The sequence below is a fragment of the Felis catus genome, chromosome E2 (genome assembly GCF_018350175.1).
Source record: "Felis catus isolate Fca126 chromosome E2, F.catus_Fca126_mat1.0, whole genome shotgun sequence".
NCBI classification, from domain to species: Eukaryota; Metazoa; Chordata; class Mammalia; order Carnivora; family Felidae; genus Felis; species Felis catus.
The window spans coordinates 28,009,782-28,026,225 of record NC_058382.1 but is presented as its reverse complement, the minus strand read 5'-3'; the positions used below and the strand labels follow the sequence as shown (position 1 = coordinate 28,026,225).

The 16,444-nt window shown below is 41.7% G+C and overlaps 1 long non-coding RNA gene across 1 annotated transcript; it reads left to right on the top strand.

Annotated features, from left to right (window-relative positions):
• Window positions 1-3,869: 3,869 nt before the first annotated feature.
• On the top strand, window positions 3,870-13,529 carry LOC123382217. The gene is made up of 2 exons (XR_006590260.1): window positions 3,870-3,962; window positions 13,326-13,529. It is a non-coding gene; the product is annotated as an uncharacterized LOC123382217 (long non-coding RNA).
• Window positions 13,530-16,444: the final 2,915 nt, after the last annotated feature.

Genomic DNA, 16,444 nt, shown 5'->3' with positions numbered 1-16,444 from the left:
AGAGCCTGGAGCCTGTTTCGGATTCTGTGTCTCCCTCTCTCTCTCTGCCCCTCCCCCATTCGTGTTCTGTCTCTGTCTCAAAAATAAATAAATGCTAAAAAAATTAAATAAAATAAAATGACAACATGTTTGATATGCACAAAAATGTAAAAGAGCTACATGTGGAAGTTATGAAGCATGACCACAGAATAGTCTCTGTGAGCCCACCTCACTGCCTACAAAATGGAACAGTAGCATACCCTTTGATGTCCTGTGTGTTCTCAACACTACTGGGATTCTTTTTGTAAGTTTATTTTTTAAAAAATTTTTTTTAACGTTTATTTACTTTTGAGACAGAGAGAGACAGAGGATGAACGGCGGGGGGGGGGGGGGGTCAGAGAGAGAGAGGGAGACACAGAATCCGAAACAGGCTCCAGGCTCTGAGCTACCAGCACAGAGCCCTACGCGGGGCTGGAACTCACACACCGCCAGATCATGACCTGAGCCGAAGTCGGACCCTTAACCGACTGAGCCACCCAGGCGCCCCAAAGTTTATTTATTTTTTAGAGAAAAAGAGAAAGAGTGTGAGTGGGGAAGGGACGGAGAGAGAGGATTCCAAGCAGGCTCTGCTCAGAGCCTGAAGTGGGGCTCAAACTCACGAACTGTGAAATCATAACCTGAGCCAAAACCAAGAGTCAGACCCTTAACTGACTGAGGCACCAGGCACCCCAATTTTGTTCTTCTTTTTTTAAATTGTTTCTTTAAAATTATCCCCTTTCTTCTATGTATGTATGTATGTATATATGTAATCCTTACACCCAACATGGTGCTTGAACTCACAACCTCGAGATCAAGAGTCGCGTGCTCTTCCGACTGAATCAGCCAGGCTCCCCACCCTTGTTTTCTTTTATAATTTTACTACATCTATATGTATTCCTAAGCAATTTATTTTTTGCTTTTGCTTGTAAATTTTAGAAAGATAGTATCATGTTGTGAATGCTCCTCTGAGAATTGGTTTGCTTCTTTACCAGTACTAATTCTAAGATTCATTTGTGTTGATGTATGTAGTCATTTCCGTTGCTTCTTAGTAATCCAATGTAAGATCCATTATTTATTTCTGCTTACTGCTATGAATAGACATGTTGATTGCTGCTTTCTCTTTTTTCTCTTTCTATTGCAAACAATTCTTGGTGCACGTCTTGGTACACGTCTCCTGGTGCACTCATACGGGGTTTTCTTCTGAATAGTGGCTTTCATTTTTCTCCTACTCTCTGCGTTGAATGTCATGACCCAGTACACACAGACGCATATATATCTTTCCTGACTTTTGGTAATGCACCTTGGCATTTTCTATACTATTCTGTTTCATTTTTCTTATTTATTTATTTAAAAATATTTGTTTTTTATTTTTGAGAGAGAGAGAGAATGAGCAGGGGAGGGGCAGAGAGAGGGAGACAGAAGATCTGAAGCAGTGTCTCTGCTGTCAGCAGAGAGGGGCTCCAACTTACCAGCTTTGAGTTCAAGACCTGAGCCTAAGGGCCTAAGGTGGACCCTTAACCGACTGAGCCACCTAGGTGCCCCTCTGTTGCATTTTTAAAAAAAGATGTTGATCCAGGGCACCTGGCTGACTCAGTCAGTAGATCATGTGACTCTTGATCCCCAGGTTGAGTTTGAGCCTCATGTTGGACATAGAGCTTACTTTAAATAAATAAATAAATAAATAAATAAATAAGCAGGAAGATGGAGAGCATTTCCTTTTGAATGCTTATAAAAATATTTAAAAAGTTGTTGATCCAAAAAGGATTTAATGACCAACCAATTTTCCATAGTGTGGAAAATCAGGTAGTTGAGGGGTATCTGGCTGGCTCAGTTGGTAGAACATGCAACTCTTGATCTCAGGGTAGTGAGTTCAAGTCCCACATTGGGAGTAGAGCATACTTTAAAAAAAAGAAAAAAAGAAAGAAAATCCTGTAGTCTCGTTTGGGTATATACCTAGGAGTGGGATTGCTGGGTCATGGGGTGTGAGCACAGTGAACTTTATCAGATACACCAAATTGCTCTCCAAAGTAGTTATAATAATTCACCGCTCACCGGCTCCATATTAGAATTGATGTTTGTTCCACATCTTTACTGTGTCATATAAGACTTCCTAGTTTTTTGCCAATCCAGTGGGTATAAAATGATACCTCATTATAACTCATCTTAGTAATAAGCCTGTCCATGTTTTTTTCCATTCTACTTTTGGATTTTTGGCATTCTTTTTTTTTTTCATAACTCTATGCATAATTTACTTTTTTTGTTTGTTTTGTTTTTATTTTTTAATTTTATTATTTTTTAATTTACATCCGAATTAGTTAGCATATAGTGCAACAATGATTTCGGGAGTAGATTCCTTAATGCCCCTTACCCATTTAGCCCATCCCCCCTCCCACAACCCCTCCAGTTTGTTCTCCATATTTATGAGTCTCTTATGTTTTGTTCCCCTCCCTGTTTTTATATTATTTTTGTTTCCTTCCCTTATGTTCGTCTGTTTTGTCTCTTAAAGTTCTCATATGGGTGAAGCCATATGATTTTTGTCTTTTTCTGACTGACTAATTTCACTTAGCATAATACCCTCCAGTTCCATCCACACAGTTGCAAATGGCAAGATTTCATTCTTTTTGATTGCCAAGTAATACTCCATTGTATATATACACTACTTGGACAAATGCCAGCAATTGCTGGGTCATAGGGTAGTTCTATTTTTAATTTTTTGAGGAACGTCCATACTGTTTCCAGAGTGGCTTCACCAGTTTGCATTCCCACCAACAATGCAAAAGACATCCTCTTTCTCCACATCCTTGCCAACATCTGTTGTTGCCTGCGTTGTTAATGTTAGCCATTCTGACAGGTGTGAGGTGGTATCTCATTGTGGTTTTGATTTGTATTTCCCTGATGATGAGTGATGTTGAGCATTTTTTCATGCATTAGTTGGCCATCTAGATGTCTTTGGAGAAGTGTCTATTCATGTCTTTTGCCCATTTCTTCACTGGATTATTTGTTTTTTGGGTGTTGAGTTTGATCAGTTCTTTATAGATTTTGGATACCAACCCTTTATCTGATATGTCATTTGCAAATATCTTCTCCCATTCTGTTGGTTGCTTTTTAGTTTTGCTGATATAATTTACTTATTTTTAAAAATGTTTATTTATTTATTTTGAGAGAAAGGGAGGGGCAGAGAGAGAAGGAGATCAAGAGTCCCAACTCCTTCAAAAATAAACAGAACAGCAAAAACAAATTTTTAACTCTGCCCCTCCCCCACTCACACTCTGTCTCTCTCTCCTTCAAAAATAAATAAAACATTAAAAAATTTTTTTTATTTTTAAAAGGGGCACCTGGGTAGCTCAGTCGGTTGAGTGTCCAACTTCAGCTCAGGTCATGATCTTGCAGTTTGTGGATTCGAGCCCCATGTCGGGCTCTATGCTGATAGCTCATAGCCTGGAGCCTGCTTTAGATTCTGTGTGTGTCTCTCTCTCTGCCCCTCCCCACTCACACTCTGTCTCTCTCTGTCTCTCAAAAATGAATAAATGTTCAAAAAAAAAAAAAAATCCCAAGCACAGTCCCGAGACTGATGCAGGCTCAAACCCATGAACCATGAGATCATGACCTGAGCTGAAATCAAGAGTCAGATGCTTAACTGACTGAGCCAGCCAGGTGCCCTGGATTTTTGTCTTTTTCTTAGTGACTTTTTTCTTTTTAAGTTGATTTATTTATTTGGAAGAGAGAGAGAGAGAGAGAGAGAGAGGGAGAGAGAGAATCCCAAGCAGGCTCCATGGTGACAGCTCAGAGCCCCCCTGTGGGGCCTGATCCCATGGAACTGTGAGATCACAACCTGAGCTGAAACCAAGAGTCAGATGACTGAGCCACCCAGCCACCCATTTTCTCAGTGACTTCTTAGAGTTGTTTATGTTATGCATACTAATAATTTATTGGTAATATTTATTGTAAGTATCATCTCTCATTTTACATTTTATCTTTTCACTTTATCAGCAAAAGATGAACAAGAATTATTAATTTTTTAAAGTTTTATTTTAATTACAGTTAGCTTTGATACACTGTAATATTAGTTTCAGGTGGGGGCACCTGGGTGGCTCAGTCGGTTAAGCATCCAACTTCAGCTCAGGTCACGATCTTGCGGTTCATGAGTTCAAGCCCCGTATGGGGCTCTGTGCTAACAGCTCGGAGCCTGGAGCCTGCTTTGGATTCTGTGTCTGCCTCTCTCTCTCTGCCCCTCCCCTACTCACACTGTCTCTCTCTCTCAAAAATAAATAAACATTAAAATAAATTTTAAAAAATATTAGTTTCAGGTGTATAATATAGTGATTAAATGCTATCCTACATCACCCCGTGCTCATCACGACAAATGTCTTCCTTAATCCCCATCACTTATTTCACCCATCCCCCACCCACCTCCCCACTGGTAACCATCAGTTTGTTCTTTATAGTTAAGAGTATGTTTCTTGGTTTCTCTCTCTTTCTCCCCCTTTGCTTGTTTGGTTACTTTTTATTTTTCAAGTTTATTTATTTATTTTGAGAGAGACAGAGAGAGCCTTAGTTGGGGGAGGGGCAGAGAGAGGGAGAGTCCCAAGCAGGCTCCTTGAGTTCAGTGAGGAGCCTCACTTGGGGCTCCATCCCACCAATTGTGATCATGACCTGAGCTGAAACTGAGTCAGACGCTTAACCAACTGAGCCACCCAAGTGCCCCTGTTTGGTTTCTTAAATTCCATGTGTGAGTGAAATCATATGGTATTTGTCTTTCCCTGATTGACTGATTTTGCTTAGCATTATACTCTCTAGCTCCATCCATGTTGTTTCAAATGGCAAGTTAGTTTATTTTTTTTAACGTTTTATTTATTTTTGAGACAGGGAGAGACAGAGCATGAACAGGGGAGGGTCAGAGAGAGGGAGACACAGAATCTGAAACAGGCTCCAGGCTCTGTGCTGTCAGCACAGAGCTCGACGCGGGGCTCGAACTCACGGACCGCGAGATCATGACCGGAGCCAAAGTCGGCCGCTTAACCGACTGAGCCACCCAGGCGCCCCAAGTTAGTTTATTTAAGTAACCTCTACATGCAATGTGGGATTCGAACTCATGGCCCCAAGCTCAAGAGTTGCATGCATCTCTGATTGACCCAGGTGCGTGCCCCAAGATTTCATTCTTTTGAATGAATAATATCCCATTGTAGATATATCCTCATTCATCAATCAGTGGACACTGGGATGCTTCCATATCTTGGCTATTGTAAATGAAGCTGCTAGAAACATAGGGGTGCGTGTATCCCTTTGTAAACATAGGGGTGCATGTATCCCTTTGCACTTTTTTAAGTAAACTATACCCCCAATGTGGGGCTTGAACTCACAACCCCGAGATCAAAATGCTGTATGGACTGAGCCAGCCAGGTGCCCCTGCACGTATACCTTTGAATTAGTGTTTTTGTATTCTTTGGGTAAATATCCAGTAGTGTGTTTGGTGAATTATAGGGTATTTCTATATTCAACTTTTAAAAAAATGTTTATTTATTTATTTTGAGAGAGAGAAAGGACATGAGCAAGGACGGGGCAGAGAGAGACAAAAGAAAGAGAATCCCAAGCAGGCTCCACACTGTCAGCACGGAGCTTGACGCAGGACTCAAACTCACAAACTGTGAGATGGTGACCTGAGCCGAAGTCAGGTGCTTAACTGACTGAGCCACCCAGGTGCCCTATAGTTAGGTATTATTGTAAGAATACAGAATGTAGTACATACCACATACAAAATGTATGTTAATTGACTGTTTATGTTATCAGTAAAGTTTCTGGTCAACAGTAGGCTATTAGTAGTTAAGTTTTTGGGGTGTCAAAAGCGATATGTGGATTTTTTTAAAGTTTATTTAGTTAAGTAATCTCTACACCCAACGTGGGACTCGAATTCATGAGCCCAAGATCAAGAGTTACATGTTCTTCTGACTGAGCCAAGCCAGATGCCCCTATATGTGGATTTCTTAAATGTTTATTAATTTTTGAGAGAGAGAGAGAGAGAGAGAGAGAGAGAGAGAGAGAGAGAGAGAGAATGTGCACACACATGCACGTGATCTGGGGAAGGGCAGAGAGGGGGGACTGAGGATCCTAAGCAGGCTCTGTGTTGACAGCAGAGAGCCTAATACTGGGTTTCAACTCATGAACTGTGAGATCATGACCTGAGCTGAGGTAAGATGCTTAACCGACTGAGCCACCCAGGTGCCCCTATATGTGGATTTTTAACTGTGTGTGGGTCAGTGTCCTTAATTCCCATGTTGTTCAAATGTCCGCTGTACATATTTTCTTTTTTTTTTAATCTTTAAAAATATTTATTTATTTTTGAGAGAGAGACAGAGAGAGAGAGAGAGAGAGAGAGAGAGAGAGAGAGAGAGCGCATAGCAGGGGAGGGCAGAAAGAGAGGGAGACACAGAATCCAAAGCAGGCTCCAGGTTCCCAGTTGCCAGTGAAGAGCCCGATGTGTGGCTCAAGTCCATGAATCACAAGATCATGACCTGAGTCAAAGTCAGACGTTTAACTGATGGAGCCACCCAGGCACCCTTGTATATATTTCCTTTATCCGTTCACCCATCAGTGGACACTCACACCATTGTCTTGACTATTGTAAATGTCTTGCCTATTGAAAATAATACTGCGATGAGTTATAAGGTGCAGATGTCTTTTCAAGATAGTGATTTCATTTCTTTCAGATAAATACCCAGGAGTGGGATTGCTAGATCACATGGTAGTTCTATTTTTAATTTTTTTTTTTAATTTTTTTTTTTAAAGTAAGTGCTCTGCCCAGTGTGAAGCTTGATCAAACTCATGACCCCAAGAGTCACATGCTCTACCAACTAGGCCAGTCAAGTACCCTATTTTTAATTTTTTGAGGAACCCCCATACTGTCTTCCACAGGGCCTTCACCAATTTACATTCCCACCGGGCAGTGCACAAGAGTTCCCTTTTCTCCACATCTTTACTAGTTATTTCCTGTCTTTTGATACTAGTTATTCTCACAGATGTGAGGTGATATTTCATGGTGAGTTTGATTTGCATTTCCCAGATTTGTGATGTTAAGCACCTTTTCATGTACCTGTTGGCCATCTGTATGTCTCTTTGGAAAAGTGTCTATTCGGATCCTCTACCCATTTAAAAATATACATTTATTTTGGTAATCTCTACACCCCATGTGGGACTTGAACTCATGACCCCAAGATCAAGAGTCACATGCCCTTCTGACTGAGCCAGCCAGGTGCCCCGCTGTACCCATTTTAAACCAGATTTTTGTCCATTGAGTCGTGTGATTTTTTTTTTTCAATGTTTATTTTTGAGAGAGAGAGAGAGAGAGAGAGAGAGAGAGCGAGCATCGGGGGCAGGTTGGGGGAGGCAGAGGATCCAATGCAGGTTCTGGGAAGACAGCAGAGAGCCCATTGTGGGGCTCAAACTCACAAGCCGAGCTGTGAGATCATGACCTGAGCCGAAGTCAGACCCTTAACAACAGACTGAGCCACCCAGGCGCCCCGAGTTGTGTGAGTTCTTTATATATTGTGGATGTTAATCTTTTATTAGATACATGATTTACAGATATTTTCTCCCATTCTGTAGGTTGCCTTTTCATTTTGTTGATGGTTTTCTTTGCTGTTTGCAAGCTTTTCAGTTTGATGTAGCCCCACTTGTTTATTTTTGCTTTTGTTGCTTTTGGCATCAAATCACAAAAAATCATTGCCAATGTCCAGACACTTACTGCCTATGCTTTCTTCTAGGAGTTTGATGGTTTCAAGCCTTACATGCAAGCCTATTAATCCCCTTTGAGTTGATTTTGGGGTATGGTGTAAAAGATGGTCCAGTTTCATTTTTTACACGTGGCTGTCCAGTTTTCCTAGCGCCATTGCATGAAGAGACTGTTCTCTCCCCATTGTACATTCTTGGTTGCTTTGTCATAAATTAATGGACCATATAGGCATAGGTTTATTTCTGGAATCTATTCTCCCAGCTCTCCGTTTATTTAGGTCTTCCTTAGTGCCCTTCAGTAATGATTTGTCTTTTCTCCATAGCGCACACTTAAAAGAGGGCTTTTAACAATGTAAATTAGATCTTCTCCCTTCTCTGGTTATAACTTGATAACGGCTTTTCATTGTTCTTTAAATAAAACTCAAATTCCTTATCTGAATACACACAACCAGGCCCTATTTCTTCAATTTTATCTTTTTTTTAATGTTTATTTATTTTTGAGAGAGAGAACATGCATGCACAAGGGAGGAAGAGGGGCAAAGGGAGAGGAAGACAGAGGATTTGAAGCAACTCTGAGCTGTTAGCACAGACCCTCATGCGGGGCTCAAACTCACAAACCTTGAGATCATGACGTGAGCCGAAGTCAGAGGCTTAACAGACTGAGCCACCCAGGCGCCCCTTCCATTTTAAAACTAGCACCTTCACCCAGAACTGGTCGGTCTCGTGGGCTTCTGGTCAGTTCCTCTCACTTACCCCAGGGAAGTTGCAATAGCCAGTTGGTGTTTACCATCTGCTAGGAAGGCTTCCATTGCCCCACTGTCCACCTGCTGCTGGGTTAACATCCCACTCAAATATCTACTACAGGGAGAGCTTTTCTGAACATCCCACTCAAAACCATTCAATCCTGCCCTTTCATAGCCAGAGAGAATGCCCTGTCCTTTTCTCTTCCAATCCTATTGCCTTTGGTAGTTGTTTGGTTCATTTGTTTGTCTGTTTGTCTGATGTCTGCTTTCTTTTTTCTTTTCTTTCTTTCTTTTGTTTTTATTTAGTTTTGAGAGGGTGTGAGTGGGGAGGGGAAGAACTACATGGGCAATAGAAGATCCGAAGGAGGCTCTGTGCTGGCAGCAGCCAGCCCGATGTGAGGCTCGACCTCATGCAACGTGAGATCATCACCCGAGCCTAAGTTGGACACTTAACCGACTGAACCACCCAGGGACCCCTGAGGTCTGGTTTCTTGAACAGCCTGCAAGTTCCCTGAGAGACATTGGCTGTTTGGCTGACCATAGTACCTGGTGCATTGCTTAGCACATACTACACGCTCAATAAATGTTTGTCAAAGAACCAAAGAAAAGAAGAGGAAAAGGGAGGGAGGGACTTCCATCCTGTAACTAGGAAAGAAGAAAAAAGCCAAATAAGGAATTAAGGGGTTAAAAAGGTCTGGATTTTAAAAAGGTAGTAGAGGGGGTGCCTCGCTGGCTCAGTTGAGAGTCTTGATCTTGGGGTCTTGAATTCAATTCCCATATTGGGCATAGAGTTTACTTAAAAAGAAGGTAGGAGAATATAGGTCTTGATAGTTATATGTTTTAAAAATTACATCATTAATGTAATGTGGAATACATTATAGTTGTCAAAGATTCAAATGATACAGAAATATAAGGAATATACCTTTAATTTACCTTTCATCACCCTCTCTTCAAACCTACTCCCCATCTCCAGGGTAACTACTATTTATTGTGAGTTTGGTAAATACCTTTATAGATCTTTTCTGTTATACATTTTTGCATATATACCCCATACATTTACACACATACAGATTTATTTTTCTTTCTTTCTTTCTTTCTTTCTTTCTTTCTTTCTTTCTTTCTTTCTTTCTTTTTAAAAGTTTATTTCTTTATATTTCTTTCTTTCTTTCTTTCTTTCTTTCTTTATTTTTTAAAAATTTTTTTCAACGTTTATTTATTTTTGGGACAGAGAGAGACAGAGCATGAACGGGGGAGGGGCAGAGAGAGAAGGAGACACAGAATCGGAAACAGGCTCCAGGCTCTGAGCCATCATCAGCCCAGAGCCCGACGCGGGGCTCGAACTCCCGGACCGTGAGATCGTGACCTGGCTGAAGTCGGACGTTTAACCGACTGCGCCACCCAGGCGCCCCTATTTATATTTATTTTGAGAGAGAGAGAGAGAGAGAGGGAGGGGCAGAGGCAGAGAGGGAGGGAGAGAGAGAATCCCAAGCAGGCTCTGCACTGTCAGTGTGGAGCCCCACATGGGGCTCAAACTCATAAACCTTGAGATCATGACCTGAACCAAAATCAAGTCAGACACTTAACCGACTGAGCCACCCAGGTGCCCCTTATGTTTCTTTTTTTACAATCATGAATAGAATCATACTTTACTAGTTGTTGTGTGAAATGCTTTCTTCATTTAAAACTATGACGTGGAAATCTTTCCATTTCAGTTCAGATAGTTAACCAGCTCCCTTTTGGTAGACATTTAGTCTATTTTAATAGTTCACTGTTATAAACAAGGCTCAAATGAATTGAACGCTCATCGCATTAGTCAGAGTTCTCCAGAGAAACAGAACCAATAGAATTTGCATATAGAGAGATTAATTTTAAAGAATTGGCTCACGTGATTATGGAGGCTGGCAAGTCCCAAATCTGCAGGGCAGGCCATCAGGCTGGAGACCCAGGGAAAAGCTGATGTTGCAGTAAGTCTGAAGGTCATCTGCTAGCATAACTCCCTCCTGCTTAGGGGAGCCGGTGTTTTTGTTTTATTCTGACTTTCAACTGTATATGGTAGAGGCCACTCACATTATGGAGAGCAACCTGCTTACTCAAAGCCCACCAATTTAAATGTTAATCTTGTTATCTTTGATCAAATCTTTGGGCACTGTGGTCTAGCCAAGTTGACACAAAAAATTAACTATCACTTTCATGGACATGTATCTTACATATATCTTTATATATCTTTATATTTCTTTATATATAAAGCATTTAAATGTTGATAGGTAGATACTGCCACATGATGCTCATAAGAAGTTAGAGACTGAGGGATGCCTGGGTGGCTCAGCTGGTTGAGCCTGTGACTTCAGCTCTGGTCACGATCTCGAGGTTCATGAATTCGAACCCTGCATCAGGCTGGCTGCTGTCAGTACAGAGCCAGCTTCAGATCCTCTATTCCCCTCCCTCTCTCCCCTTCCCCCGCTTGTGTTCTCAAAAATAAAATTTAAAAATATTAAAAAAAAAAAAAAAGGAGTTGCAGACTGAGAGTGAAAGGAATCTATTCAAAGTCCCCCCCTCCCCCCCGCACCCACCCCAGCCACGCTTACAGACAAAACTCACAGGTGTCTGCACTTGGCCCCAACTCTGTTTTTCTAGGTCACGGTGCCCTACATTCTTGGGAAGTAGGCCCCAACTACAAAACGTATTCTTCTCTAGCCTGACCACAACGTGCTCTGCCCTGCCAGGAGGGACTCCCTCCTCACACCTCCCACCAGGGGCCCAGCTGCAATCCTCTCACACCTTTAAAAACCCCTAAAGGGCCCAGCCTGACAGGAACTCAGGACCTACATTTCTAGATGTCTGGCACCTCTCCTCCCTTGGAGAGTGAATAAACTTTGTCCTACTTGTTGCTCTACTTTCTGTGCAATTCTTTGCCACCCGTGTCACCCGCCAACCTAACAGAGATGCGGGCTCTCTTCCAATAGTTTATGAGTGTGGGCATGTTTGAGTCTGGTCCAGCGAAAATCACTTTGAGCATGCGTTCCTCCACATTTCTGCTTTTTTTCTGCTTCGGGGCCTTTGCACATGCTCCTTAGCAGCCTGGAATTTACTTCTTCCCAGTACTTTTTCTTAACTACTCCTTTACTTGTCTTTACCTCTACCTCCGACCCCTCAGATGAGGCCAACTTTTTTCTGTTTAATGCTTTTTCCTCACATCCTTCTCTTCTTCACGGAGTGAGTTATCTCCATCCCTGAGATGCACCGGGCCTTCTGTTAGCTCCTGGCACATATCAAGCCTGTCCTGCCTCAGAGCCATTGCATTTGGTGTTCTCTTTGCCTGGATCCCTTTCCCCCAGTTCTTCAAAAGGCTGGTAACTTTTCATCCTAAACTTCACTTAAGTGTTACCTCCTCAGAAAAGTCTTCCTATCCATCTAAAATATCTCTACCTTCCCATTCCTCTACATTCATTGCCTACGGCTGCTATAACAAATTATCACAAGCTTGAGTGACTTCAAAGCACAGCGACTTATTTATTTATTTTTTTCATACTTCTGGAGCTCAAAGTCTGAAATCAAGCTATCGGCAGGATTGGTTCCTTCTGGAGGCTCTGAGGGAGAATGTCTCCCATGCCTCCGCTTGCTTCCGGGGATTGTTGGCAGTCCTTGGCTTGTAACTACATCAGTCCAATCTCTGCCTCTGCCTCCACATCACCTTCTCTATGTGTCTTCTCTCCTTCTCTTCTCCTATAAGGATATTTGTTATTGGATTTAGAGCCCACCTGGATAATCTAGAATAATCTCACCTCAAGGCTCTTAGCCTTAATTACATCTGCAAAGACACTTTTTCCGATACGGTCACATTCACAGGTATACATTACACAGGTATACATACAGGCATACATTTTGGGGCGCCACCATTAACCCACTACATGCTTTCATTTTTCTCCAGAATGCTTATGGAATGAAATGCTCCTTCTAGTTTATTGGTGCTTTGAAACTGCTGGTTATGACCCATCAGTGGGCTATGAAATGTAGTGGGTTTGGACAAGCATTTAAATTTTTCAAGTAAAGGGGCACCTGGGTGGCTCAGTCAGTTGAGCGTCCGACTTCGGCTCAGGTCATGATCGCGCAGTCTGTGAGTGTGAGTTCGAGCCCCGCATCGGGCTCTGTGCTGACAGCTCAGAGCCTGGAGCCTGTTTCAGATTCTGTGTCTCCCTCTCTCTCTGCCCCTACCCTGCTCATGCTCTGTCTCTCTGTCAAAGATAAATAAACATTAAAAAAAAATTAAAAAAAAATAGATTTTTCAAGCAAAAATTTAAAAACAAATGAAAAAAATAGAATAGAAAATATTGGCACCTATCACCCATATTCAAAGGGAAAGCTGAAATCACCTGCATCCGTACAGCTTGAATATCAGGACTGAGAATTGAGGACACATGGTTTCGTTATTGTTGCTGGGAAATCTTGACCAGGAAGATAAGGCTGTAGGTCAATAAATAACTCCACTGTTTGCTTCAAGAAATTCCTATAAACCCATTTGTCTGGTCAGATAGTTTGTTCATATGGGCAAATAGCTCATTCGTCCATCAGTGTTTAACACGACCCCCTTTAAAATCCCTTACCTGTGCAGTTACCATTCCTAAATTTTTATGCCTTGAATTTAGTCTACTTCCAATCAGTTTCTCCTTTGAAAGTCTTGCCTTGAGCCACTTGAGCCCATATCCCCAAGCCCCATATGTATTTTCTCTTGTCTGCCCCCTACTGGGACACAGCTAAGACTATCAGATGGTATCATCTCACATTTAGCATTAAATACTTCTAGCAGTGCTTGGTCAACAGATTTTCTGCCCATCTTTTCAGGAGCTGACGTTCAATATTTCTGGAGAGTCTCCCCAAATCCAACTGAGACGCCCTCACTGGCCATTTTAGATTCTAAACGAGGAAACAACGTACTCCTGTAAGGCCTCTGGAACCTCCTGCTCAGAGGTGTTTGCAGTGTGATGGTCAACTACATCTCACAATGGATCAGATTTCTTTTTGTTGAACTCCTAAATGTTAAGCTTATCTTGTCTTCTTGTATTCTCATTGAACCATTCCATTTCCTCATGGTGACCATTTCAGGAATCTGGTAATGTGATCAGATTTGAAACTTTTTCTACTTGGTGGAAAACTTCCTTATTACTAACAACATTACTGGGTGATTGCTATCTCTTTATCACTTTTTTAAAATGTTTATTTATTTATTTTGAGAGAGAGAGCACGAACACGTGCATGTGAGTTAGCATGGGGGAGGGGCAGAAGAGGTGGGGAGAGAATCCCGAGCAGGCTCTGCGCTGATGGCACAGAGCCAAGCACAGAGCTCCATCCAACAGACCATGAGATCATGAGCTGAGCAGAAATCAAGAATCAGACACTCTACTGAGCCACCCAGGTGCCCCTCCTCTCATCACTTTTTATTGGGAGTCTGTAAAAGAAAGTTCGTAGTAAAGAGAATGGATATAGGTCTGATTACTCTGCTCTCATGCTCCAGACAATTTCATTCATGGTGAGAACTTTCTTCCTGGTTTGTAGACAGTTTGCCTTATCGCTATGTTTTCATGTGGCCTTTCCTTGGCGTGTGTGTGTGTGTGTGTGTGTGCGCACCCCAGGCAGTGGAGGGAAGATGGGTGGGTGGGGGCTAGGAGAGAGACAGGGCGGGCTCTCTGATATCTCTTCCTGTAGGACCAGGGCCTCACCCTTATGATCTCATTTAACTCAATTACCTTCTTAAATGCCACATCTCCAAATACAGCTACAGTGGGGGTTAGGGCTTCACATATGAAGTGGCCAGGGCAAAGGCAGCACAAATATTCAGTCTGTAACACAGTTGAATTCAGCCTTAAGAAAGAAAATTCTGACACATGCTACAATATGGATGAATCTTGAAGATATTATGCTAAGTGAAATTAGCCAGTCACAAAAAGATAATACTATATGATTCCACTTATATGAAATACTCAGTATCAAATTCATACAGACAGAAAGTACAATGGTGGTTTCCAGAGCCTGCAGGGATGGGGGGGAAATCGGAACTTAGTGTCTAATGGGTATAAGGTTTCAGCTTTATAAGAAGAAAAGTGTTCTGGGTGGTGGTGAAAGTTGTACAACAGTGTGAATGGACTTATTGGCCAGAACTTTACACTTAAAAAAATGTGGTACATTTTACATTATGTATATGTATAATAATACATATTTTACTATAATTAAAGATATTCTACTTATAATTACTATAATTTTACTGTAATTAAAGATAATAATTAAAAAACTCACATGAAAAGCATATAGATTCCCTTGTATTCAGAGTGCTTGAGGAATGAAAGGTTAAAATTATAAAAAGAAAAAAATCCTTACAGATGAATTTGAAATAGTTCTAGGAACATATAGTCCAGGGCTTCCAGATCTAGATCAGTATTTTTTAAAGATTTTATTTTATTGTCAAAAGAAATTTTTAATGTTTATTTATTTTTGAGAGAGAGAGAGAGAGAGAGAGAGAGAGGGAGAGAGAGACAGAGTGCGAGTGGGTGAGGGCAGAGAGTGAGGGAGACACAGAATCCGAGGCAGGCTTCAGGCTCCCAGCTGTTAGCATAGAGCCCGATGCGGGGTTCGAACCCATGAACCCAGGTGAGATCGTGACCTGAGCTGAAGTCAGACATTTATCAGGCGCCCCTTTAAGATTTTATTTTTAAGTGATCTCTACATCCAATGTGGGGCTTGAACTTACAACCCCAAAGTGTAGAGTCACATGCTCCACTGACTAGATCTTTATCAGTTGGTTCATATGTTGGCTAGGTGCTTGGCTGCAAAACTTGGATAGAAAAGTTACATCAGGAAAGCCCCTTGTCTTAAAAAATAAAATGGTCAGTTATTTTACCAGCAAAAAATGGATTTATTTGGGAATAGCAGAGAATTGCAATTTAGGACAAACGAACACAGCAAAAACCATAAACTAGGCTAGTAAACAAAGGAAAGTTATTTCATGGAGAAGGAGGAAGTTTGGAGGGGTTGTTTTGAGTGAAAACCAAAATTGGAGAAAACCAAGATTTCAGGGTAATGATGGTTTTTCATTGGCTGAGTTGCTGGGGTAGTGGATTTCCTGTAGGAGATGTAATGTACATCTTTTTTCTGTTGGGGGTTATAATTGACCATTCTTTCCTACAATTGACTCTGAGTGGTATAGGTCCCCCTTCTGGCCTCCTGACTTTATTTTAGTGATGGATCCCTTTATTAATTTTTCCATTTCCTCCTTTTGATCAAGATCTTTCTGGGAAAACATGAACGATCAAGAGTCAGGTTTTCTGAATCTACAGGCTTTTTGTCCCCAGGAGGGACGTTTCTTGGGTGTCAAGTCCCATGCTGGAGGGAAATAGTACAGATTAGAAATCTACTGAGGTCACATTAGTGCAATAAGGAGGGGTAGGAAGAGGAACTCTCAGGCACTTGCCATCTACTATCCATATTTATCAAGATCATTAGCATTGGAGATAGTCTTCTTGGGTGCAGTGTTTTTAAACAAAATTAAAAAAATTTTTAAATGTTAATTAATTTTTGAGAGAGAGACAGACAGACAGACAGACAGACAGACTGCAGGTAGGGAAGGGGCAGAGAGAGACGGAAACACAGAATTCGAAGCAGGCTCCAGGCCATGAGCTGTTAGTACAGAGACTGACACGGGGCTCAAACTCCCTAACCCTGAGATCATGACCTGAGCCGAAGTCGGACACTGACTGAGCCACCCAGGCGCCCCTAAAAAAACGTTTGTTTATTTTTGAGAGACAGAGAGAGAGAGAGAGAGAGGGAATGAATGAGTGGTAGAGGGGCAGAGAGAGAGAGGGAGACAGAATCTGAAGCAGGCTCCTCACTGTCAGCGCAAAGCCTAATGTGGCTCTTGAACCCACAAACTGTGAGATTGTGACCTGAGCCAAAGCTGGACACTCAAGTGA